Source organism: Meleagris gallopavo, chromosome 1 (assembly GCF_905368555.1).
Source record: "Meleagris gallopavo chromosome 1, MGAL_WU_HG_1.1, whole genome shotgun sequence".
Taxonomy (NCBI): domain Eukaryota; kingdom Metazoa; phylum Chordata; class Aves; order Galliformes; family Phasianidae; genus Meleagris; species Meleagris gallopavo.
Window position 1 is genome coordinate 8,810,901 of NC_139404.1, and position 25,602 is coordinate 8,836,502.

Sequence of the window (25,602 nt, forward strand, 5' to 3'; positions counted from 1 at the left end):
AGATTACAGATTTTTGCAGAGGGAGTTATTTGAAAGATGGATCATTAGGTCAGATATGTGTGTGACTTGTGATTAAAATGAGTGAAAACAATTACAGTGAATTCTCCTGCTAATTCTATATTTTCACTAATACTTTTAATTATGCAATGATAGTTTGCTAAATATAATTATTTTTATTTCCAAACTTTTATTGAAAAATAAAAAATAACCATTTTTTCATTATTTTTCATTAAAGATGTATGACTATTTGGCTATATTCATGAACAGGTTAATATACCTAGTTTGGAACATTATGAGATGTGCTGTGTTTTGTTTCAGTTGTTTTGAAAGTCTAGTAAAATTTTCATAATTCTGAAGGGTCTGTAGCTTCAAATGTCATTGAGATGAGAACTTTTCTTTGAGTAGTTTTTATGCAAACTAAACATATTTAGATCATTTCACTCTTTTACTATGGATACAAAATAACAAAAATAATGAACACAGATCAAACAAAACTAGGGGGAAAAATTTTCAAATCTAAGCTCAAATTTTCTGAAAAACACTGACATGTGCTTTTCACATTTCTTAATTTCCTAGATCTTGTGTTCTCTCTGAAGAATCTTGCAGGTATTTTTAGCATAACCAAATATCCAGTAGGTATTGATGCCTAATAAAAACCACAGTCATGCTGCTTTAGGTGTATATCTCTTTTTACGACTTATGTCTCTTTCTAATATTTCAAAGATGAAGATACCTGAGTTACAGTAAATGCCCAATTTCTGTAATGTGATCGCCTCATGCTTTGACATTCTTTCTGGAGCAAAGAATTGACAGTGTTGGAAATGAATCAATGCATTTAAAAGGAACTGAACTGGCATTAACCTGTCATGTCCTCCAGGGAAAACCAGATAACAAAATGCAAGTGAAAAATCACTTCCACAGAGAATCTGTTCTGCATGAAATCAAGGATGCTTTGTGTTTGTCATTTCATCAGCTTGGGTCAGTGTTAATCTAAGAAAATGCAATGGGGATTTATGTTTTATTTCTCATTGCATTTCACTTATTCTTTTGTTCCTTTACACTCTGTCTCGTACACCTTCTTAAACTTTCTTTTTGACTTTTTTAGACTCTACATTGCTATTCTTTTAAAGGTCTTCATCTGTTCACATCCTCATCTTTCTGTAGCTGGGTTTTTTAGTCTTTTTCTGATTCTCTTTGACTTTATTGGACAGTGCTTTCCTGTTTTCCTCTTGTTGTATGCCATCATATGTAAGAGATCTTGCTAACCTGTTTTTTGCTTTCTTATGTCATGTATCAATTCTTCCTCCAGCTACCTTCTGAAAACATCTAATTTCCTAACTCCTAAAGTCCTTCTGTTGGTATCCTTTTGCATCTTTTTAAACCATAAAATGCATGTGATTATGTTTTTGCAGCATATGCCGAACAATATGGTTAAAATCTTTCTTTTTTGATCAAGCATGTTGGTCATACTGAGAAAGAGTATGACTGGAAAAGTTGGACAGTGCAAACGAGGCAGATTTGTCTTCCTTCCTGAATTTGATCTTCATGTCTTACTGGACTTCAGTTTCCCCTTTACATTCTTTGTCTATCATGATAATTTATAAAATTATAAAATACTCAATGTTTGTATAATATTTACCACCCCACTACCTTAGTATCATAGTAGGTTGAAGGAAGAAGAGCCCTATTTTAGATACACTAAGAAGTGAACTTCACTAAGAGAGTGTGGGGCATGTTACTTCAACCACAGGTGTTTACTTCAACTCAGATAATATATTTCATAAGTAATAATATGTGTTGCGTTTTTTTTTTCCCTCTCTGCCTTAAATTCTTACATATTGATTGTATTTACTGAATAGTAGTTGCTACATTTCACCTCAGGGATGGCTGTACTTCAGTGCTTGGTGAAGTGATCCCTTTGTCTAGTTTGTACTTCAGCTTGTAAAATATTTTAAAATCTCTGGGAAGAAAAGCGAAACATGAAGATATGTAGAATTGTGCACTTGTTTTATTCCAACTGAGTTGTAAAAATTGAAAGAAATAAAAATGTAAACATTAAGCTACAGGTGATATTTTATAAACAACAGAAATCAGAAGAAATACTAGTTTAATTCCAAAATAATGACCTATATTTTTTAACAAATTTTTCATTCAGTGACTGATTTATCAAATGCTGCGGTCAGCAAATAATGTTAACATACAGTAAAAATTCCTAATGACCACCAGTTGCATGTAAAGTATCAACATTTTGCTTATTGTATACGACACAGAAGGAGGAAGTAACACAACCTGCATTTTATTACTTGAATCAGATGCAAAGGGTTTTCAAAACTTCAAATTCAACTCAAAGCAGCTGTTGGGAAAATATCATTACATTATACCTTAAGCTACAAAAGCCAATTTAATGGTGACATTTTATTTTATTCAGATGGTCCTTTCTTTTATTCTGTCTAACTCAGTAATGCCTGTGGAAATTGTATCTGGATGAAATCACCAGAAGGTGAAGGGCCCATGACTAAAAACATTCTTTAAAGATTATTCAGGGTTACAGTCAAATGGAATAGCAGCACTAACGAGAGCAAAGGTCTCCATAGCTACAGGAAGTAATATTACATCTTTTAGCAGTATGTATAAGAAAACACAGCCCTGTTACTAGATTTGGTTAAATGTTGATTCAGCACTAGGCAGTATAGTACACACAAGTATTGTTTAAAAAATGGATACCTCATTCCTCATGATCAGTTTACGATGGTGTTCACAGGTGGTATTAGCTCACACCCTCTTCACAATTGTAATTGTTGCACTATTTGAATTAACTGTTCCCATGATTTCAGTAAATTATTTTTCAACTGTTCTGCCTCTCTTCTCAGACACTAATACAATCATGTTATGTATTGCCTGAGCAGAGACTTTATTCTTTTCCTTTAACATCAACAAATAAGGTGAAAACTAGAGGGCATTCACTTAGGTCAGAGCAGAGGTGGGAGCTGTGCTAGTTTTCCAGCTGCAACTGTGGTCAGATGAAGATACTTGAAAAAAGAATGTGAGAATAAAATCTTATTCTGTTAGCACCTCCCTTTTCTTCTCCTCACGGCAGAGGAACTTCCTGAACTGCAGGTGCATCATTGTGGCTGGCAGCCCTTGAAACACTTTGCTTCCACAGAGTTGTCCTCCAGAACAGTTAGACTTTCTACTTCTTTGTCATGCTCTGTGACAGTGAGCTCCATGATTTAAATTTTCAATTTATGGAAAATAGTACTCCCAGTGATTTTCAGCTTGCTGATACATTGTAGAACTTAGAAGAAATGTTAAAAAAAAAAAAAAAAAAAAAAAAATTCTCCTTAGAATTTAAGTTAGAAGAAATTAAAATATAAAATTAAACTCTTTTTTTTTTTTTTTTGCATGTCATGAATGTAAATCATGATATATATAAAGAACTAAGCCCAATAGAATAGAAATGCACCTGGGAGCTAGATATGCAGTTCCTTTAAAGAGAAAAGACAAAAGAAAAGAGAAAAAGAGAAAACAAGCTTAATGTAAGAAATCTTTATGTTGTGTGTTGGCATTTGTACTAATAAACCAGGTTTGCTAATATACCTGGTATATACACCTATGCTAATATATATACACCTAGTATATACATCTATAGTGACATAAACCTATACTAATATACAAAAAGTAAAGAAAAGGAAAGAAAAAAAGAGAAGAAAGGAATAGAAAAGAGAAAAAAAGGAAGGAAAAGGTAAAGGAGAGGAGAGAAAAAAGGAAAGAAGCTTAATGTACAAAATTTTTATTTCAGCACCTATACTAATGTACCAGGTCCAGTAATGGTAGGAAGATCTACTTAGAGCTATCCATAGGAATGAGGTTTTTTCTGAACATTTTGTTTACCTGGGACATATGCAAAAAATCTTTAAAATATGGTAACTGGCAAATTTATTTAATAGAAAAATAAAGAGTTTTGACCTGTGAGCTTTTCAGGGAGTCATCATACTTTTAGCAAACGTGATGAAATCAAAATATACGTATAATTCATATGTATCTATGTAATAAAATGTAGCTTAAACCAATATACCAATTTCAAATTGCGTACATTTTATGTTAAATAAAACACAGAATTAAAACCATGCTTAATTCACAAGCAAACAAAATAATTTTATTTTCTTTAAAAAAGCTGAAAGTTGTTGTTAAATCTTGAGAACATAATTCTTTTAATGTCCTTTCAAATTGCTAAAATAAAAGCAAATAAAATCTTATTAAAGCATTCAATATTTTTGCGTATCTTGAAGCTACTAATTCACTTAATGATCATTCTTAGATGAATATAACCAACACATTTTCTTGGAGAGTTTAAATAACAAACTATTAGGAATTCATGAAGTTACTCTGATTTCAGAGGTGTTCTGGTACACAGTATCTGGTGCATAGCTCTTCATTTCATATATAGATTACAATTACCTGGAACATAACTGCTCTTTTATTAGGGGTCAATCATATCTTAAAACAGATGTTTTTCTCTTCTGATGGGTGTATCAGAAAAGAGTATTGTTATCCACTGTCACAAAGACATTTCCAGGGGAAAAAAAAAAAAAAAAAAGGAAAACAGAAGCTTAAGTATATGCACAGAAGGAACTCAGAGAGATCAAGCTAGTCAGCGCTGTCAAATAAATTTCTTACAAAAAGGACAGCTTTGATTATTCTGAATAACAGTAATGCTGAGGTAGGAGATTTCTTCCCAAATCCCTGCTGATCCAACTTTTGTCTTTGCAGCTGAATGTTCATTGGACTGGAGGTTGAACTGATGGAGAGATTAGAAGTGCAGAAGCATTGTTGAAATTCTGCAACTGTTATGAAGCATAAACATTATGAAATTAATTGATTGTCCCCACCTGAATTGTATATGGTATGTTATATTTGAGTTGGCAAGACTTAAATGGATTGGTTATTTTGAAGGCCGTAACTTAGAATCTTTAAATGAATTTTTATCCTTTTCCCAAGAGGTGTTTACATTATTTGCACAGTCATTGTGGTTTTTCCCTATTGTTTTGAACTATTTTTGCTTGTTTTCAAAATAGAAACTCTTCTTTCTTCATGCATAAATGTCTGATTTATGCATTTGTTCCAATAGCTGTTTGAATATAAAAAGGCTGATGTGAAATAAAAAATGGAGTTGGGAATTTGTGAGCACTTATGCATCAAAATACATGCATATGTTGAAAAAATAATGACATTATTTCATTATATTAAGCAGTTCATTTATACAAATACTGATCTGCATGCTTGCTGCAAATGATCCATATATTTTTAAAGTTGAAAAAGGATTAACATGCGAGGAAAACACATATTACAAAAACATCTCCATTTTAAAGAACAGATTAATCAATTATAATGAAAAAATATGTCTAATTGGAGGCAACGTGCATTTAAAATCAGAGAACAGAGAATCTTTAGAGTTGGAAGGGACTTTTAAAGGTCATCTGGTCCAACTCTCCTGCAATGAAGTGATAACCATATCTAGATCAGGTGCTCAGAGCCCCATCCAGCCTTACTTTGAATGTCTCCAGGGATGAGGTATCCACCACATCTCTGGGCAAACTGTTTCAGTGTTTTACCACTCTCACTGTAAAAGACTTCTTCCTTATATCCAACCTACATCTACCCTCTCTAAGTTTGAAATAATTTCCCCTTGTCCTATCACCACCAACCCTGCTAACGAGTCTGCACCCTTCTTTCTTATGGCCCCCCTTTAGATACTGAAAGGCTGCTATCAGGTTTTTTTCTTGTCTCAGCCTGTTCTCCTAGGAGAAATGTTCCATTCCTTGGATCACTTTTGTGGCCCTCCTCCGGATGCACTCCAAGATGTCCATATCTTCCTGTACTAAGGACTCCCCATCTGGATGCAGTACTCCTGGTGAGGTTTCACCAGCACAGAGTAGATGGGCCGGATCCCTTGTCCTGCTGGCCATACTTCTTTTCATGCAGCCCAGGATAGTGTTGGCTTTCTTGACAGTGAGTGCACATTGCTGGCTCATGTCCAGCTTGCCATCCACCTGCTATATATCCCAGTGTAACAAGACATGCAACGATAGGATGTGGGAAGGCACAAAATACAGGCTATTGGGTACCATTGCTCACCAATAATAATGATGACTTTCATAGTATACTGTACAGCTTATCATTCTTTGAAGTATTTAAAACTATTGGAAATTTCTAAATGTGAAAGAGCAACTACTTCAGTTTTGTCTAATTTGCTGGTAGTTGATTGTGATTGTAATTTCGTAGAATCGTAGAATCACCAAGGTTGAAAAACTTCTCCATCCAGTCCAGCTGTTCACCTACCACCAATATTTCCCCAGTAAACAATTTCCCTTAGTAACACATTCAAACATTTATTGAATACCTCCAGGGATAGTGGCTCAAACACCTCCCTATGCAGCCTGTTCCAGTGCCTGATCACTCTAAGAGAATTTTTTCCTCTTGTCCAGACAAAACAATCCAAGTTCCCTCAGCAGGTTCCCATAAGACTTGTGCTCCAGACATCTCACCAATTTCCTTGCCCTTCCCTGTGCACACTCCAGGATCTTGATGTCTTTCATGTAGTGAGGGGCCCAAAACTTAACTCCATACTCAAGGTGTGAGCTCACCAGAACTGACTACAGAGGGATGATCACCTCCTCCATCCTGCTGGCAACATTATTTCTGATACAAGTCAATTCCATTGACCTTCTTGTCTGGTCACAGCACTGGTGACACCAGGTCACATCGCAAATTCATGTTTAATTAAACATCCACCAATATCCCCACATCCATTATTTCCACACAGTCTTCCAGACACTCTGCCCCAAACCTGTAACACTGCCTAGGGTAAATATGGCCAAAGTGCAGGACCCAGCACTTGATCTTGTTGAACTTCATCCTGTTGGCCTCAGCCCAGTGATCCAGCCTATCCAGATCCCTTTGAAGAGCCTTCCTAACCCAGGCAGATTGACACTTCCTGCCAACTTGGTGTCATCTGCAAACTTACTGAGGATGCACTCAATTCCTTCATTCAGGTCATCAATAAAGATATTCAACAAGACAGGCCTCAATACCATCTCCTGGGAAAAACCATCTGTCACTGGTCACCAATTGGATTTAATTCCATTCACCATCACTATCTGGACCCAGCCCTCCATCCAGTTCTTTATACAGCAAAGAGTGTGGCTTTCCAAGGCAGGGGCTGACAGCTTCTCCAAGAGAATACTATCAGAAACAGTGTCAAAGGCTTTACTGAAGTTTCGGCAGACTACATCTACCAAGTGAGTCACTCGATCATAGAGGGAGATTAGGTTGGTCAGGCAGGACCTGCCTTTTGTGAACCCGTGCTGGCTTGGCCTGATCCCCTGATCGTCCCGCAAATGCCGTGTGATCTCGCTCAAGATTAATACTATTGTTTTGCATGAAACATATGAAGTAGCTTTTATGCTCATATCTCCTAACAAAGATATCTAGATATAGTGCTAGAAAGCTTTTCTTATTGTCTTTTACGCCCGGCAGGCAGCTCAGCATAACTGTTCACTCACTCTCCCCAGCTGGAATGGAAGGGAGAACTTACTGGTAAAGCACATACATAAGCAAAGCAAAAAAAAAAAAAGAATTAATTTATTGCTTCCATCGGCATGCTGCTGTTCAGCCACTTCCAGGAGAATAGAGCTCACCATACATAACACTTTCTTGGTGAGCCAAATGTCATCACTCCAAATACACCCTTCTTGCTCCTTCTTTAACCTGGCTTTTATTGTCCAGAACAATGTTATATGGTGTGAAATATTCCTTTGGTCATTTTGAATCAACTGTTCTGGCGTTTTCCCCATGACTTCTTAGCAGACCTATTCTGCAAATGGCTGCCTCTTCAGAAATGGTCATAGAGAGCAGTATTGTGTTATCCTGAAACAGGGGCAAACTAACTTTTGTTGTTAAAGGGAGAAGATACATATCTGATGGAATAGGAAGGATATAAAGGTTGCATTCTTTCATATAAGGAATTATTTCCCTGACATTTAACAGTACAAATTCAGTTCTGAATCTTTCCTTTTCTTCTGTTGGTATGGCATGTCATGTGGCCTAAATTAATTAATTGTTCAGGAAAACACAGATTAAGGATCTATATTTTTAGAGGTTGCTGGCTTTTAATAGGTTTAAGTGATTGCCTTGAACTCTTTTATCTGGTTTTGTTGTAAAAGCAGTTACAGTAAAATCAGAATCAGACCTAAAAACAAAGAAATAGAACCTACAGTCAGCTAGCAAAACTGCATTTTTTTCTTGTACTTTGGAATTAATTAGAAGAAAAAAAATTCTGTTGAATAGATATTTGTAAAGTAGTTCTTCTCTCTTACTGGATTTAAAACTAATTGATTCTAGTTTCTGCATATGTATAAAAGACCTATTCACCTCAAGGTATATTCATTTCATCTTACCACTGACATTCATGCAACTTGAACATGGCATGTCAACAACTGATGATGAAACACTAATGAATTTTTAACAGGACTGTTGATGTAACACTATGCTATGTGCAGTTATGTATATATACTATATTACTTATTTTTGTATTCTGCTTAGGCTAAATGATTTTAGATTCCTTAGCAACAATTATTATTTTTTTCCTACTTGAATTTGGACTTTAAAGTTATTTTTTCATTCTAATTAAAAAAAGTTTCCCAGAAGATATCTGTGAAATAGGAAGGGTTAAATGTAAAAAGTAGGATAAATCAGCATAAGTGGATAGATTAAGGAAGCAAACAAAAATCACTATGAATCACTCCCTCTATCATGAAGATGTCCTCATTTTATGCAATATTAAGATATTAAGCATAATTTTACAATGAACATGAATGATCTGACTGTTCTATTTCTGAAAACCCTGATGACCTCTGTTCTGTTCTATGCTGATAGCTCTTTCACATCTTTTACTTGAAAGAGAATAATGCTTTTTTGCTATTAAGGAAATTCAACAGAGAAACGTTTCTGATGGTCATTTCATCTTTTCTTCAGTAAATAAATTTGATGTATGCAATTGCTGCCTAGTGTCAGTTTCTTCTTTCCTTCTCCATAACACTTCACAGAACTTGTTCTGATATCTTATCTGATATATTTACACTTTGTTTCAGGAAAGAAACAAAATATGTCTCTAGTTCAGGAGGATTAAGATTCTGAAAGTAGATTTCATAAATCATTAGAGAGAAAAATATACCATAATGAATGTTTACACATGTAAAACATTTGCCATTTCAGCACACAGCTACTCTAACATCAGTGAGAACTGCATACATTTGACTTTGGAGGCTATAACAATAAACAAAGACAAAACTATGCATCTTTAAAATTATTAGGGCAATTAAATCCTAGTGAAAGATTGATTTTTCAATGGCAGTCAAGTGAGTAGTTTTGAACATTTGGAGGAATCAGGACTATTCTCTAAGTTCAGCACCTAGACTGTTTCCAAAAATTCAGGAGTAGTTATGAAATAACATTTATAATAATGAAATATAAATTAAAACCAGGACATTTTTTTCAACAAATGATTATCCAAACAGTGTTAAGATTTTCAAGGACGTTGTGTGAGAAAGATGAGTGTATAAATAAGAGACATTTATGTTAAAAAAAGAAGAGGAAAAAAAAAAACAAGGAAAAAATCCTTGAGTAATTTTCTCAAGACTATTGCAATCAAAACAAAGAGAAGCTAAAATTATTGGCCATACAAACAAAGGCTTTTTGTACTTTGGACTGGAAAGCATTTATTAGCTGAGGACTCACTTGAAGGGATACACAAATGGGTTTCATAAAAAAAAAAAAAAGAAAATACAACCTATCCTGTCAAATTCATAAATCTATTCCTATCTTTGTCCTGCAAGTAGTCTATTCTCATGTGTGATCATTTCAAGTATTAGTCAGAAAATGATTGTCTTTCTTTAGTAATGTTTACCTTTCCGTTGTTGTAAAGTTTCTATTATTCTGTCAAAAAATAAATCTTGAACATTTCAATTGGATTCAAAAGTCTGAATGTGCAGATTGATTTAATATGGTAAATTTCACTCCATGACAAATATAATTTCCAGGGAGTGAAGGTCTTCAAACTTCTTTTATTTTTCTTAAATCAAAACAAGGCGTCTTAAATCAAGGATGAAACTAGTCAGCTCTGAAAATTACATGGAGCCTGCATAGCTTTAAGAGGCTATATTTAAAATTAATTCTAAAGTGTGAGGCTTGTAGGTTTGGAGATTTTTAATAAAGCTCATTGAAACATTAAAGAATTCCAACATTGTGGTTTCTTAGCACTACATGTGGTACATGAAATTCAAAATCTTTTGATAGCATACACTAAAAGCAGAGAAAACTGTCTGATTAGCATTTAAAACTTGATATAGGCCCAGTCTAGAACCAGCCCAGAAAATATTTTTCTAATCCCTATAAAGGAAGTGTTTTATCCAGTGTCAGCAATAGCAGAAAAAAATCTTTCTTTAAAGATAGTTCTTAATAAAGTTTAGAACAAGATATAAGGCTTTTATATTGTCTCTGCAGTAACAGAGGTTTGATTTTTTAGGGCCTGATGTTCTGTCCACTCACACATGCCTGTTTTTCTGATAAATCTATCGATATTTTTTTAAAAATAATTGCTTCTCTTCTATATAGTGTATGTGGTAAGTGTAATTTGATTGAATTTATGGTGTATCTTAGATTACATCATCCCAGAGCACTTATTTAAGTATCCAAGAATTTATATTGCAGCATACATCCTATGGGACAAATTCTGCCCTAGTATATATACCAAAAAAGATCTTGTATGAGGAAGTACACATGGAAGTTAATTAAATGGCACTCATTTACAGCACTTAATTTTACCATTACACTCTGAAGCAGGGACTGTAATATTCCAAATGTGTATGTACAGGTCTCATTTAGGAATTATTTCTATGGGGAGTTGAGATGAAAGTACATGACATTTGTAGAATAGAACAAGAAGGATTTTATGGATAGTTTCAACAACACAAATAAGCTTTATTATAACAAATGTCAAATCATAGTAAAATAAAATGTAGGAATGCTCTGCTTTTTCCCCCATACAAATCTACATTTACCAATAAGCATTTGAAAATTAATTTGTATAGGGATAAATTCTATCTTTCTTACGCTCAAACTAATCACTTTAATATCCAACTCCACCCAAGTGGTGTGAAAAAAATTATAGTAAAGTTGTCTGAATATTCTTTATTCCTAATAAATTGTTGTAATAGTCACAGCTTTGTGATCATGTTAACTTAGCATGATAAAGTGTCTATATATACATGTTCCTTTGCTAACATCAACAGAAGAAGGGAAATATGAGGCAGTTGCTAAAGATTTCCTTCCAAAATCATGCTTCTTATTTGCTTGCACAAATGGACAGAGGGAGTGATGAGTGACCTCTTGCTTTGAGTTCAAGCAAGTTACAAAAGGCAGAGAAAAAGTGTTACTGTTGGTCACTGACAGATGAACTCCTCATTTGTCAATATATCTTCATTGATAAAGCAGGTAATAGCCTTGCTAACAACACTGAGAATCTTCTACATCATCTTTGGCCCACGGTGCTTGTGCTTTGATTTTAACTATAGAAATTACCCTTTTTATCTGCCTGACCTTGTGGACTGGATATGGAAAGCTGAAGAGAATCTGTGGTGGTAGACAATGCCAAAGGGAATGTGCTTATCTCTGATAGTCGCACAAAATAGGGCATGCCCTTGTCACTTGATGCAGCAAGCAGGGGAGAAGGATTTGTCAGGCAGCACTGGGTTGTGACTTCACCATAAGACCTACAACAGCAAAGCAAGAAGTTGTGATCCAATAAGATCTGCTATTTATTTACCAAAGAAAACAATTAAAAAACAAAATATGAGAAGGTGCATCATTTATGCATTTTATCGAAGAACAATACCCTGTACTACTGTACACCATTCTTCTCGCCCAAACCTGTTATCTTTGTCTAGACATCAAATACATTTTTCCTTAGTGTATATCCTTAATTAAGTATATTATTTTATTATATCAATTTTTAAAGATATGAAGCCTTTAATTGATTCATATGTGTACAGTCGTTTTTTCCTGTCAGTAAATGGATTGTACATTCTTTTTTATGTTGTCATCATTTTTGCCATTTTGACAAAAGTTCATTCTTTAATGAGTCTGAAATTACAAAACATAACAGCCTGTCTATAAAACAACCTTTATGTATATAGATATTAAACTTAAATGCTAAGTGGTCGGATTCTGTTGCAAAGATCTTTTTTTAGTACATTTTATTCTTTCCACACTATTGCAGTTTCACCCTAGGAAGCGTATTTCTTTATTTGATAGCCTTAATCTAAATCTTCCTTGTGATTAACCTCTGATAACCTTTTTGGCCTCTATTTAGAATCTATTACTAAGTATATCTACTCCTCCAAATATACCCTGATTCATGCCTCTATTTTAGTACATGAAACAACTTCAAACAGATTCATCTCAAGAATTTTGAGATATGTGTTAAACCTGTTTGAAGTTCTCTATTGAATCCTTCCTTTCCCCTTCTGAGTCTGAAATTGAAATTTGATAAGGGAACAGTACTTTTCTTTGACTCCCACTGAATTTGTGCCCAATAATATCTTGTTGAAGTAAGGTTGCCAAACCAGCTGTAAACTTGTTCTCCTTTTTCACCTTTCTTTGTCGTTGAAAGACACATTTATCCTGGTCTGAAAGTGTCTGAGATTAACAGACAAATGGTACACATGTACGACATAACAGTGTTTGCATGGAGCAAGTATCACGATTCTGAAAGCAGAAGTGTGGCAGTCTGATATATTGCTGACTGACTCATGTGACAACCTGGTGATGTTGCCACATTTCACAGTTAGAGCACTCACGTAGCTCATTTGTATATATACTGTACTATGTTGTTTACATACAGTTGTAGCCTCATGATCTAAGAAAGTCTGGGGAAAAGCAGGTGACTCAAATAAATGAGTCGTTATGGTTAGTAGGTCGTTCTCCCCTTCTTCCATAGAACTGTCTCTTTCTAGCTTTTCCTCCAAAGATTTCAGCCCACATACATTAAAACTAAAACTAAGAATCCCACTAGCATCTGTGGGCTGTGGGTCAATTTCAAAAAAAGAATAAAATTTGCCTTCAGTGCCCTGTGTTGTATTATGCCTTATTAACAAAATTTTCCCCTTTATTTTTTCCCCCTCTGTTCTATGCATATAGTGTGTTTTCTCTCATTTGGCTTGCTACTGACAGAGGCTGATTAGTACCTCTAAATGGGTTCTCTCTTACAGGAGAGTCAGTGCAGAGCTTTGGAGAACTTTGAGATGACATTGGCATCTTGCTGACTCTAATTACCTACAGGAAGATAGACCAGTGTTTGCTTGCTCTAAATGTTGTTTGTACCAAAATATGTACAAAGTAATCTGTTTCCCCATGTATGCAGAAACAAGGGAGTTGAGCACTTTAAGAGGAATGATTCATACTCTTGTTTGACGTTAGCAGTCCAAAAGTCAGTTGCAGTCTTGCCTGAATTTCAAGAATTCTCATGTTTACCAAGAACTTATTTCCAGGTTCATAGTGTTCGTATTTCATGCTACATTTGTTAGGTACATATCATCCCATAAATCATCTGGAGCAAAAACAATATCACGTGGTGAACTGAAGATCTTCAAAATGAACTGTTCATAAATGAACTGCAGACCATGATTTATTTCCTTGGGGGAGGGAAAAAAAATGTGAATATTTTTGAATTAAGGAAAGCATGTGAATTTCATGATCACTTCATGAACAGACAGAAGGAGAAAGATGCCAGAGAAGCCAACTTTTGCAAACATCTGCAAATTTGAGGCTCAAATCTTCAAATTTATGAATATTACTTTATTTGAGCAAATTATGTTAAAAAAGAAAAAGATAAATAAGCTTACTTTGCTCTATTTTCATAAGTGTGTGATCATCCATCCTGTTTACAAATAACTATGTTAATCATTACAATCTGAGAATTCAGTAACTTCTTAATATAAATAGTTTATGAGTCTAAGCTTTCCTGTAGTCCTGGTTGTTATAAACAGTTTGCCTAATTACCTTCCAAATGTTCCTGTATCTTGTGACTAATGAATGATCTGTCTCAAGGCTTGTACTCTAGGTAATTAAACCTAAAAATACATAAAGAAAACAGGATGCTAATACACATCCTAACATCGAGGAAATTCATATATTCTTGTCTAGAAAATTCTCAAGCACATGCCCAGTTAAAGGAAGTATGATATTTGATTACAACTAAAGTTAAGCAGGTGCTTAAGTGAATACGTATTTTTTGCATGACCATTTTTTTTCAGAATCACAGTGTTACCAGTTGACCACAACAGAAATGCCTCCATTACAACATTGTTTAAATATAGAATAGCTCTATTACTGTACCCCATACAGCTGACAAACCAGACTAAACGTAATCAGAGCAGTCACTACATAAGCAGGAAGATCACCAAAGCAGTTAATACAATGCACCCACGTGATTTTGGTGATATATTTAGATGGGAAAGAAAATGGAAGGAAAATGAAACAAAATGATGCAGTTTGGGGGCAAAAATAAGACACAAAGGGTGATTAATATGCAGTGAAACTGGTAAGGATGGGAGATATAGAAAATAGCTAAGCAAAAAATCTAATTTTGTTAATCATATACATGGAGCAGTATATATGCAGTCAGTAATGTATATACACTGTAGAAATAACAAGGTGAGTAAAGTTACACGCTGTCTTCCATTAAAAGCTTTTAATGAAAACACAACACTGGCAGCTTCATCAAACATTAAGAATATTTTTTGCCAATAATAAATAATATTTCCTCCTAAGCACAGCTATATCCTTGCCAATGCAAAGAGTTAATATAGATTTAGTATGCTTTCCTATGAGTTTTTCCAGCATTTAACAAAACCAGTTCTTCAGAATTTGGGTATCTACATAGAATTTGGAAACCTGGGAATTTCGGGAAGCTCACATATGTGAACTGTTGTCACTCCTGTTGCAAAACCTTACAAAATTCTACATCTAAATGTATATTTACCTGCTGAGATACAAGATGGACTTTGATCCTAAAATATTATATTAAAACAGCTGTTCATATACACTTGGATTGTCTAGTTTGGATAACAAAAGAGGCTAAAACATGGCCTCACTGCTGTCTACAGTTTCCTCAGGAGAGCAAATGGAAACAGATATGTCAGCCTCTTTTCCTTGGTAACCAATGATAGAATGTGAGGGAACAGCACAAATCTATTCTGTGGGGAGATTAGACTGGATATCAGGAAAAACTTCTAAACTCTCAGAGTGGTCAAACACTGGAACATGCTTCCTACTGCGGCAGTTGATGCTCTGAACCTGTCTGCTGTCATTATATATGCATCACCTGTAGCAGAAGAAATTTGTAATGCATCTTATCTGAATGTGACTTCAATTAAAAGGACAGTTCAGTCTCTTTGATGGTGATGTTTGATCTTGAAGCTACTTTGTCTTTCAGTTCCCTTTCTGTAGCAACAAAATGTATAATGTATAGCATTAGATATATGATTAATATTCTAAACTAACATGGAATTGTAACACTGAATGGTGTTTCCCATCATGTAACTGAAAGCTCATGAAAGTGGCTTGAAAAGTTTCTTCGTGCTGATTCACCGCCCTTACATGATTCTTGCCTTTCTGGTTGGAAGACGTGAAAAATTGAAGGATAAATAAGAGGAAGGAAATATGGTGGTTAGAGAATAAAGCCACTTATAAAACTGTCCCCCCAAAAAAACGCACTTTTTTTCTAGATAGCAGAATGTTGCATTATGGTTTGACATCTTTGATGATTAGAACATACACCATCACTCTCAATGAAGTTTCTTTAGTGAAGAACATCCAATGAAGTTCCTTTAGTGAAGAACAGTCCAGGTCTGCTCAGATCACAGTGCTGAAAGTCCTGAATATCTCATTTAATGCTGGAAGAGTTACTCTGTATGTTCTTTGCTGTTCCACAATAAAATATAGGCTTATATTAAAAAAAAAAAAAAAAAAAAAAAAAAAAACATTCAGAGTTCAACAGAATTGCTTTTCATTTATTGCGCTGAAGTGTGGCATATTCACTTCACTACCATATCTACTACTGCATTATTCTAATCATTCTTCTAAAAAAGTGTCAGTCATTATCAAAGCCAAAATCATTATGTATTACATCACATTCTCTAGACTTTATTTTATAAACACAGAAGGGAAAAAAAAAAAAAAAAAAAAGGAAATTTAAAAAAGAAGTGCATACCTTTTGTTGTATCGTGGAAAACACATGCTATGACATGGAAGTGAGTCTGATTGTGTGTGGCTGAATCCACTTGGAGAAACTGGAGACATATCTGTTTGAAGCTAGGTACTACATTAGCATGGAAGAGTGGAAATGGAAGTTCCATGTGTTTAGATTACTGTATAGTCTCCAAATACATTTATGTCTGGCATATTCTGGTGTATATGGGAAATGTACTTACAGTATATGAGATGTTGTAATTGATGTCTTAAGAATAAAACAAATGGAGACATTTCTAATAATTCACTGGCCATTTGAAGCACTACTGGCAGAATAATATAAGAGAACTTCTCTGTCAAACTGGTAGAGAAATCACATAGCGCGGATTAATTGTCTCCTATGTTGGTATCACAGAATTTTGTTTCCTTTAATAAAGTCAATTTAGGTTTAAGTGATGCTCCACATTACATGTTATTAATTGTATATTTCCTGAATTATGTGCAAATATTAATGTTTGCATATGTTTTATTATATAAGAGCCTTTTTTCTGGTTGCAGTGGAATATCTCATACTATGTACAGAACTTCTCACACACTGAAGAGTTCAGAGTGATAAATGAATTTTAAGTAATGACCAGCTTATATGACTGTGATCAGGAAATGAAAAAAGGATACTTTACCCTGTTATTTGAATTAGAAGACTGTGAGGTTTAGTTCAAAGTATGGCTATGAACAAAATAATGTCTACGAAATATATGTCAATTTATCTTTTTAGACAGTTTGTTATTTAGACGGACAAATTTTTAATACCATATCAGTAAGTAGCTACATTACTGAAAATGTGCTTCCTACTTAGCATACACTACGTGAACAATAAAGGAGAAAGTTATTCAAGTTGAATGGTAAGGTTCGCTTCTTGTGATAATATGAATTTCCATACAGTCTGCACTAACTGGATCTGGAAGGAACTGAGAGATAATAAATGAACAAAAGTGTCATTTTCAATCTCTTTGTAACTTTTAATGTATTAATACTCTACAAGCAGAAAGTATTCTTTCTAATGTTTAAATATCGTCTTGGAACTAGAGTTTAAAAATTCTGTAGGCATTATTATATTTAGATATATAAACAACTTTATAATATTAAAGACACTGAATATATGAATTTGTTTATTTAAATTTAGAAATAGAATTTTCTATACAAATGTTTATCATCTTCCTTTCTCTCTCTCTCTCTCTCTCTCTCCCCCTTCCTTCCTTCCTTCCTTCCTTCCTTCCTTCCTTCCTTCCTTCCTTCCTTCCTTCCTTCCTTCCTTCCTTCCTTCCTTCCTTCTTCCCTCCTTCTGGAACTGAATTCCAATTCATATCAATGGCAAAAATTCCCATTAGCTTTCAAAGAAAAAGATTAAACTCTGTAATGTAGTTTAAAGGTTTTGTTGCAATGGTCAACTCAAAGATACTGGGTGGCATGAGGAATATTTCACACTAAGAATTCATCCATTTTGGCAGTGAGAACAAAGAGAAAAATATTGTAAAGAGGAGCATGCAAACTCCTTTCTTCAGTTAGAATTATGTCTGTCATTAAGTTAATGCTATGTTAAATTATGTTTACATGTAGGAGAGATTAACCTTGCTGCTTATGAGGAAAAAGGAAGCTCGCTACAGCACATACGTTTTTACTCTCTTCCTGCTGCCAGAATATACGCTAATTTTTTTTTTTTCACTAATATTTGGAGAAAATAAGTATAGTATCTGTTCTTTATACTTCTCTCCTTTTATCTTTTTCATTTAAAGATTGATTTTTTGTCCTACTCTGAAATTTAATATCGAGTCAAAATTTCTGATAACATTTTCTTTCAAAATTCACTTTGAAATTTCACCTCTTAGAAGCTATATTTCTTTACTGTTTGTGTTACAGCCCTTGCCTTAATTTCCCTTATTCACAGCTTTCAAGTCACCTACATAATCTTCTGGAAATGAGATGAGCTTAAAAAGCTGTGTTAAATAGCTTGATTATGAAAAAGGCAAATGTTGTATTGGCTGGATGGTAATATCCAGTGTCTTGTCATAAAAATAAAAGTTATAAAATGATAAATTCCTGAATAGTAGCCAGAAGAACATGAAAAGAAAAACATCTGATTTAAAAAACAGACAAATGACTACAGAGATACAATTTCTGAGAAAGAATTTTGCCAAAATTATATGAGACATATGGCTTTATCTTATTTTTGGTGTGCTCTTTAGAGAGAGTTAAAATTTATTTCTTTGAATTCTTTATAACAATTTAGAAAAATGAATTGAACACAGTGTTTCTGGATACATTTTGCAGAAGTGCAAGGCACTTCTGGGAAATAATTTCATGAACAGAATAACCTTCAGCTGGGCAAATTTTTCCTTGACTTCAGAAGGCTCTAGTAGCCTCATTTTCAGCAGACCTGTTAATCTAACATGATTATTTTTACTGACTACAGAATGAGGAAGATTGTAGGACTTGAAAGAATTGCATCCAAAAGTGAATTTTATTGAAGTATCCTTGCTTGACTGTTTTACAATTACATTACTTACTTTGTTTAGATAAAGTAGAAATAAAGTTGAGGTAGGTGTCTGATGTTAGACTGACTTTTCTACATTTCTCTGTGGCTTCTAAAGCAAATTGGATATAGGTGATGTTTAGCATGTAAGTGATTCAAGAAAAACATATGACCTCTCTTTTGTCTCTTGAAGTCAATTGGAGATTATATATATATACAAACATCATTCAAGTTTGCATCAAGTCCATCTGGTTCTAGAAATGAAAGCATCTCCCAGACAGGATTTTTTCCTACTCTGAGGGTCTGTCACTAAACCAAGGATTTGAAACACTTAACAGACAACTTTTACGGAATGGATGAGGCTTCTTTGCTCTCTTTTAAATTGCTTTTAAATAGGAGTGGGTGAATCACATATTTTATTTGCCTCTTGCTTAAACCTCTGCTGAGCAAATCCGCCTTCAGATATCCTACACAGCGGAAAGAGTTTCAAGGGGATTTCCAAGTGACAAGCACCGTTACTAATAAATTGTCTCAGAATGTAAAAATGTGACCCTCTCAGGTGGTTTAGCCACAGTGTTTGCAAACTGTGACCAAGTATCAGATTCCTGCCTTTTTGCTAAGCACTTGCCATGGAACAATATAGGGCTGCGACTTCTCGTTCCAGCTCTGATTGTGTAGCCCCTAATTAAGGATTTGGATAAGGACAAATGGCAAAGAATGCCACTGTGCAATTGGCTGTAACCAATGCGACCTGAACTGATTCTGAATCTAAACTAGAGAGAGAGAGCGAGAGAGAGAAATGACCTCTTCTACCCTCTCCCATGATCCGTGTATGTAGTTAGCATAGAGTCCCCTGCCAGGCTTTTCATCGCTGTGCTTTTAAAACCATTAGCTTGCTTTGTAGTCTTAGCAAGACATACATTTTTGAGCTATCATAAATGAAATCTTAGAAGATACCTTTCAACATATGCCAGGCACAGTTAAAAAAGAAAAGAGCCATTGTGGTTCTTTAAAGAGGGGAGAAAATCTCAGGGTGAAATGGTGCAGACATTTTATAGGTATGGAAAGTTTGAAAGAAACTAATATGGAATATAAAGAAAACATGGTTGCTTTAGATGGAGAGGACATAATTTGGGTAGACTGCAGTTTAAAGAAAATTCTTCCACCTATATATTTAATCTTCTATGGTATATCATATGATGCCACTTTGACTCCGACTAACTTACTCCTGATACTCCTTTCTTTGATAGAAATCAAGAATGCATTACCAAAGGGTTATCTGGCATAATCCAGATGTTTTCTGCTGCTTAGGAAAAAACATATGACTGGAAAGAATGTATATTTCAATTTATTTAGGAAAAAATAAGTTTATGATTTTTCCAGTGGAAGTTTTATGTGGCATTTGGATAACACTGTGTGGAACAGATTTAGCCTTCCATCTTCCAGATTTCCTCAGCATACAGAGGTGCCAAGATTCTTTACCTGAATCTGGATTCGGGTCTGAGTCTAAACTTAGTTCAGACGTAGAACTTTTATAATTCACACTGATAAAGGAAAAGAGTTTTTATTGCACACCCAGATTCTAAACATGTCTTGAAGCTAGCACCTTGTAAACCAGGTGGCTCAAAACATCCCTATGCTCATATGCTGCATGCTAAGGTCTACTGATTTCAGTAATTGGACAGGTTCTATGAACAAGTTGTGTAAAAGTTATTGTCATTCTTTTCTGTCTCTATTTCTACTATTTAGGGGGGGTGGGGGAGGGGAAGGGAAGAAGGGGAGGGAAAAGGGAGGGGGTCTTGTTTTTTTTGTTTTTTTTGTTTTGTCTTTTCCTTCTCAGTCATAAGCATTTATTTGGCATAGGGAGGGACAATGGGGGTGGGAGGGACAGATAAAAGTACTTCTCCAGCTCTCTTCTGCTTTGTAACAGAGAACTTCTTATAGTCTTAGTCTTGTGCTCTGTATTTACTTTAACTGTGTAATTTCCCTGGAGTTAAATACACTTTCAGAAAGAATGCTTTAGGCTTGGATTCCTTATTCCTGATTTCATCCTGATTGTTCTCTGTGCAGGATAAATTCACAAAAGGATGGTAATTTCCACCTCCCCTTGCCAGGAAAGGGACCTTTCAGGAATGGGCCTTTGACCATCTTGTAATGGTAAACTCAGCCTTACATTAATGTGACTCAAGTCAATGACAGTATAAATGAAAACTGTAGACGTATCCATGCCAATATCATCAATATCTTGGAATAATAGTTTCATGGATCCTTCCACATAATCCTCTATACTGACTACATAGATTCAATATTTATTAGTTTGCATATACAGATGTTAATATTGTCTGTAAAAATCAATAGTTCATTTTTTCCTTACAATCTGTTTGCAACCGATTCTTATTCAAAAGCACTGCACATTTTCCTTAAGGTCCAGAACTGAGGACTGTATTTTCTAACAGGACGTGCAAGATATTTGCTCCAAAAGACAAAGTGGGTGATTTAAAGCCTATATTTTTAAAAGGTATATTGACTTCTATCAGCATAACTGGCATTTGTGCACTTTGAGCTTGCAAGGTCTTAGTGAAAAATTTTGTTTCCTGCTCACTTCTGTGAAGTACATACAGAGGTCAGGAATCTTTGGTGGATAGCTGCACAGTACAAAATATGAAACAAAAAATAACAATTTCTTCTGGAGAATAAAGTTTTTAATGAGTGATTTATACAAACTGAGGGAAGATCTCCTTGAGAGCAAGAGAAGGATTAGGGGGTTCTGGTGGACGAGAAGCTGGACATAAGCCAGCAGTGTGCACTTGCAGCCCAGGCCAACTGTGTTCTGGGCTTCATTAAAAAAGGAGTGGCCAGCAGGGACAGGGAGGTGATTGTCCCCCTCTACTTGGCTCTTATGAGGCTCTATCTGGAGTACTGCGTCCAGGCCTAGGGTCACCAGTACGGGAAGGAGCAGGTCCAGTGGAGGGCCACTAAAATGACCAGAGAGCAACTCTGCAGCAACTCTCTTATGAGGAAAGATTGAGAGTACTGGGCTTGTTTAGCTGGAGAAGAAAAGGATCCGGGGAGACCTCATTGTGGCCTTCCAGTACTTGAAGGGAACGTATAAACAGGAGAGGGAACGGCTGTTCACATGGGTGGATAGTGATAGGGCAAGAGGGAATGGTTTCAAACTGAGACAGGGGAGGTTTAGATTAGATGTTAGGAGGAAGTTGTTCTCACAGAGGGCGGTGATGCACTGGAACTGGTTGCCCAAGGAGGTTGTGGATGCCCCATTCCTGGAGGCATTCAAGGCCAGGGTGGATGTGGCTCTGGGCAGCCTGGTCTGGTGGATGGCAACCCTGCACATAGCAAGGGGGGTTGAAACTCAATCCTTGTGGTCCTTTTCAACCCACGCCATTCTATGATTCTATGAGTGTTGGCAAAGAAATAGAAACGATGGAAAATAGAAAGGGATGAGAAAGGGAAAGGGAAAAGGAAAGGAAAAAGAGAACTAGTCACCAAGAACCTTCTGTTCTGCAGAGGACAGAAGAAAAATATATTTTTAAGGTTGGATTGTGTTTTAGTTCCACCTTTTTCACTGATATTCAAAACTCTTCAAAAATAGGCACAAAGGTAGCTTCAGGGCAATTTTATCTTGTGAATGGTACTAGACATGGATTTCCTGGATCCATGTGGTATTTCACTTTACTTTTCATTTACATATTCTTTTTCTATGTATTACTTATTCAGTAAGGAAGATATTTATATCACAATATGATGATTTTTCTCACTTAGAACCTCAATAGATTGCTTCAAAGTCTTACACGACACATTTATTTCCTCAATAATTTAGTAATTTTTTATAGCTGATTATAAACTACGATAGAGGTTAGAATAAGCTCTTATTTCCATCACCCAAAATAGCTCCATGTTTTTGAAAGAAAAAAAAAAATGAGAAAGAAACTTCATTCTTCATCAAACATTTGCAAATTACATCTTTCATGAGAGGAAATCACATTCTGTAGTTTAAAATATTGATTAACCTCAAAAACATACAAAGAGTGTCATATACTAAAAGCACAAATTTCAAATGATGGGCACTGGAGCAGTGGATAACTGCAGAATATTGTTACGAGAAGATAAGGGGATTTTTAATAGTTATCATTTCTGCTTAGCATAACTGTGAATGATTGGCTGTAAATAAGTTGCCAATACTGGAAGTCTGTTACTGAAAGATGGTGGAATCTTGGATCCTACAAGAGACAGGTCCATAAGCATAATCACTTCTCAAGTGTTCAGATCAGATTTTGGCCTCTTGTTTGGAAGCATTCCACAAGAGAAATGAAAAGTCCAGGAGAACTGATTGATATTCCAGAATGAATTTCTTGAATTTCTTTAAGCCTTAGAATGCTCAACCCAACGAGCAGGAAATCAAGCAAAAGTGAAAGATAAATGCATATTTGAGTAAGAATCTCCTGACTGAACTCAGACATAAAAAGGAAGTATGCAAGATGTGGAAACAGAATCACAGAATCATAGAATCGTTCAGGTTAGAAAAGATCTTAAAGATCATTGAGTCCAACCATGACCTAACCATACTAACCTAACTCTAACAACCCTCTGCTAAATCATGTCCCTGAGCACCACATCCAAATGTTTTTTAAATACAAAAAAAATCTTGTATCAAAATACAAGATGGGCTTCTACGTCTTTATACCAAGAGCGAAAGGCCCCTGTTGACTGGAAGAAAATATCCTTCTTTGACCTAAGGAGAAGAAGGAGGTCCCAGGCAGTCCAACTTCACCTCAATTCTTGGGAAGATGGTGAAACAACTGTTTCCAGGCATGTGAAGGATAAGATGTAGGTGAGTAGTTAGTGTGGATTTACAAAAGGGAAATCATATTTAATCAGCCTGATAGACTTCTGCTGCCGTAGCCAGATGACTGGCTTGTTGGATGAGAGGAAACAGTGAATTTTGTTTATCTTGATAAGGCTTTTGATGCTGTATCTAACAGCATCTTCAGGTAAACATTGATGAAGTGTACATAAGTGGGCAGTGAGGAAGACTGAATATTGAACTGCAAGGATCAAAGGCTTGTCCTCAACAACATGAACTCCAGCCAGAGCCAGTCACGAATGGTGTATCCAAATACTGACACAGTACTGCTAAATTATTAATTGTTCATGTATGATCTGAGTGGTGAGAATAAGTGCAACCTCAGCAGGTTTGGAGACAATACAAAACTGGGAGGATTGTCTGAATCTGTGCTGCCATTCATGGAGGTCTTGGCAGATTGGGGAGATTACCCAAAATCATGAAGTTCAAGAAAGTAAAATGCCAAGTCTTGTCTATGGTGAGAAATAATCTTGTACTCTTATGAGTATGCAAGTGAGACCAATGTGAGTACTGGAATCCTGGCTGCCAGTGAAGACTGAGGCAAAGAACTCATTCAGAAGGCTGAGGTACTGACGGCCAGGATTCCTGTACTTCTCACGTCCCTGAGCCCATCCCTAAACCTCTAAGTGGGGACCGGGGTGGTAAATCCCCACCCACTGTGAGGACAGAGCAGGTCCAAGACTGCCTCATGAGACTGAATGTATACAAATCTATGGGGCCGGATGGCGTTCATCCCAGGGTTCTGAAGGAGTTGGCTGAGGTGGTTGCCGAGCCACTCTCCATCATATTTGAAAAGTTGTGACTCACAGGTGAGGTCCCAGATGACTGGAGGAAGGGTCACTTCATTCCCATTTACAAGAAAGGGAGCAAGGAAAACCCCAGGAACTACAGGCTGATGAGTCTCACCTCTGTGCCTGGGAAGATCATGGAACACATCATCCTGGATGACATGCTTGATCACATGAGGAATGAGCGTGTGATCCAAAACAGCCAGCACAGCTTCACCAGAGGAAGGTCATGCTTGACTAATCTGGTGGCCTTCTATGATGGTGTGACGGTGTTGGTGAACACGGGGAAGGTGACCGATGTCATTTACCTGGACTTGAGCAAGGCCTTTGACGTGGTCCCCCGCCACGTCCTTATCTCCAATTGGAGGAATGTGGATTTGATGGGTGGACAACTCGATGAATAAGAAACTGGTTGAAAGGCTGCAAACAGAGGGTGATCATCAATGACTCTATGTCCAGGTGGAGGCCAGTAATGAGTGGCATCCCCCAGGGGTCTGTCTTGGGGCTGGTGCTCTTTAACATCTTTATCAATGACATCAATGACAGAATTGAGTCCATCATCAGCAAGTTTGCTGATGACACAAAGCTGAGTGGTGCGGTTGACACAGTAGAAGGAAGGGATGCCATTCAGAGGGACCTCGACAGGCTGGAAAGGTGGGCCTGGGTGAACCTGATGAGGTTCAACACGGCAAAGTGCAGAGTTTTGCACTTGGGCCAGAGGAATCCCAGGGCATCCATACAGACTGGAAGGAGTGGTCCTTGAGAGCAGCCCTGTGGAGAAGGACCTGGGAGTCTTGATAGATGAAAAACTTAACATGAGCCAGCAGTGTGCTCTTGTGGCTCAGAAGGCAAATGGTATCCTGGGTTCCATCAAAAGAGGGGTGGCCAGCAGGGACAGGGAGGTAAATGTCCCCCTATACTCTGCTCTTATGAGGCCCTATCCGGAATACTGCGTCCAGGTCTGGAGCCCCCAGTACAAGAAAGACAGGGAGCTGTTGGAGAGGTTCCAGAGGAGAGCCACGAAGATGATCAGGGGACTGGAGCACCTCCCCTAAGAGGACAGGCTGAGGGACCTGGGCTTGTTCAGCCTGGAGAAG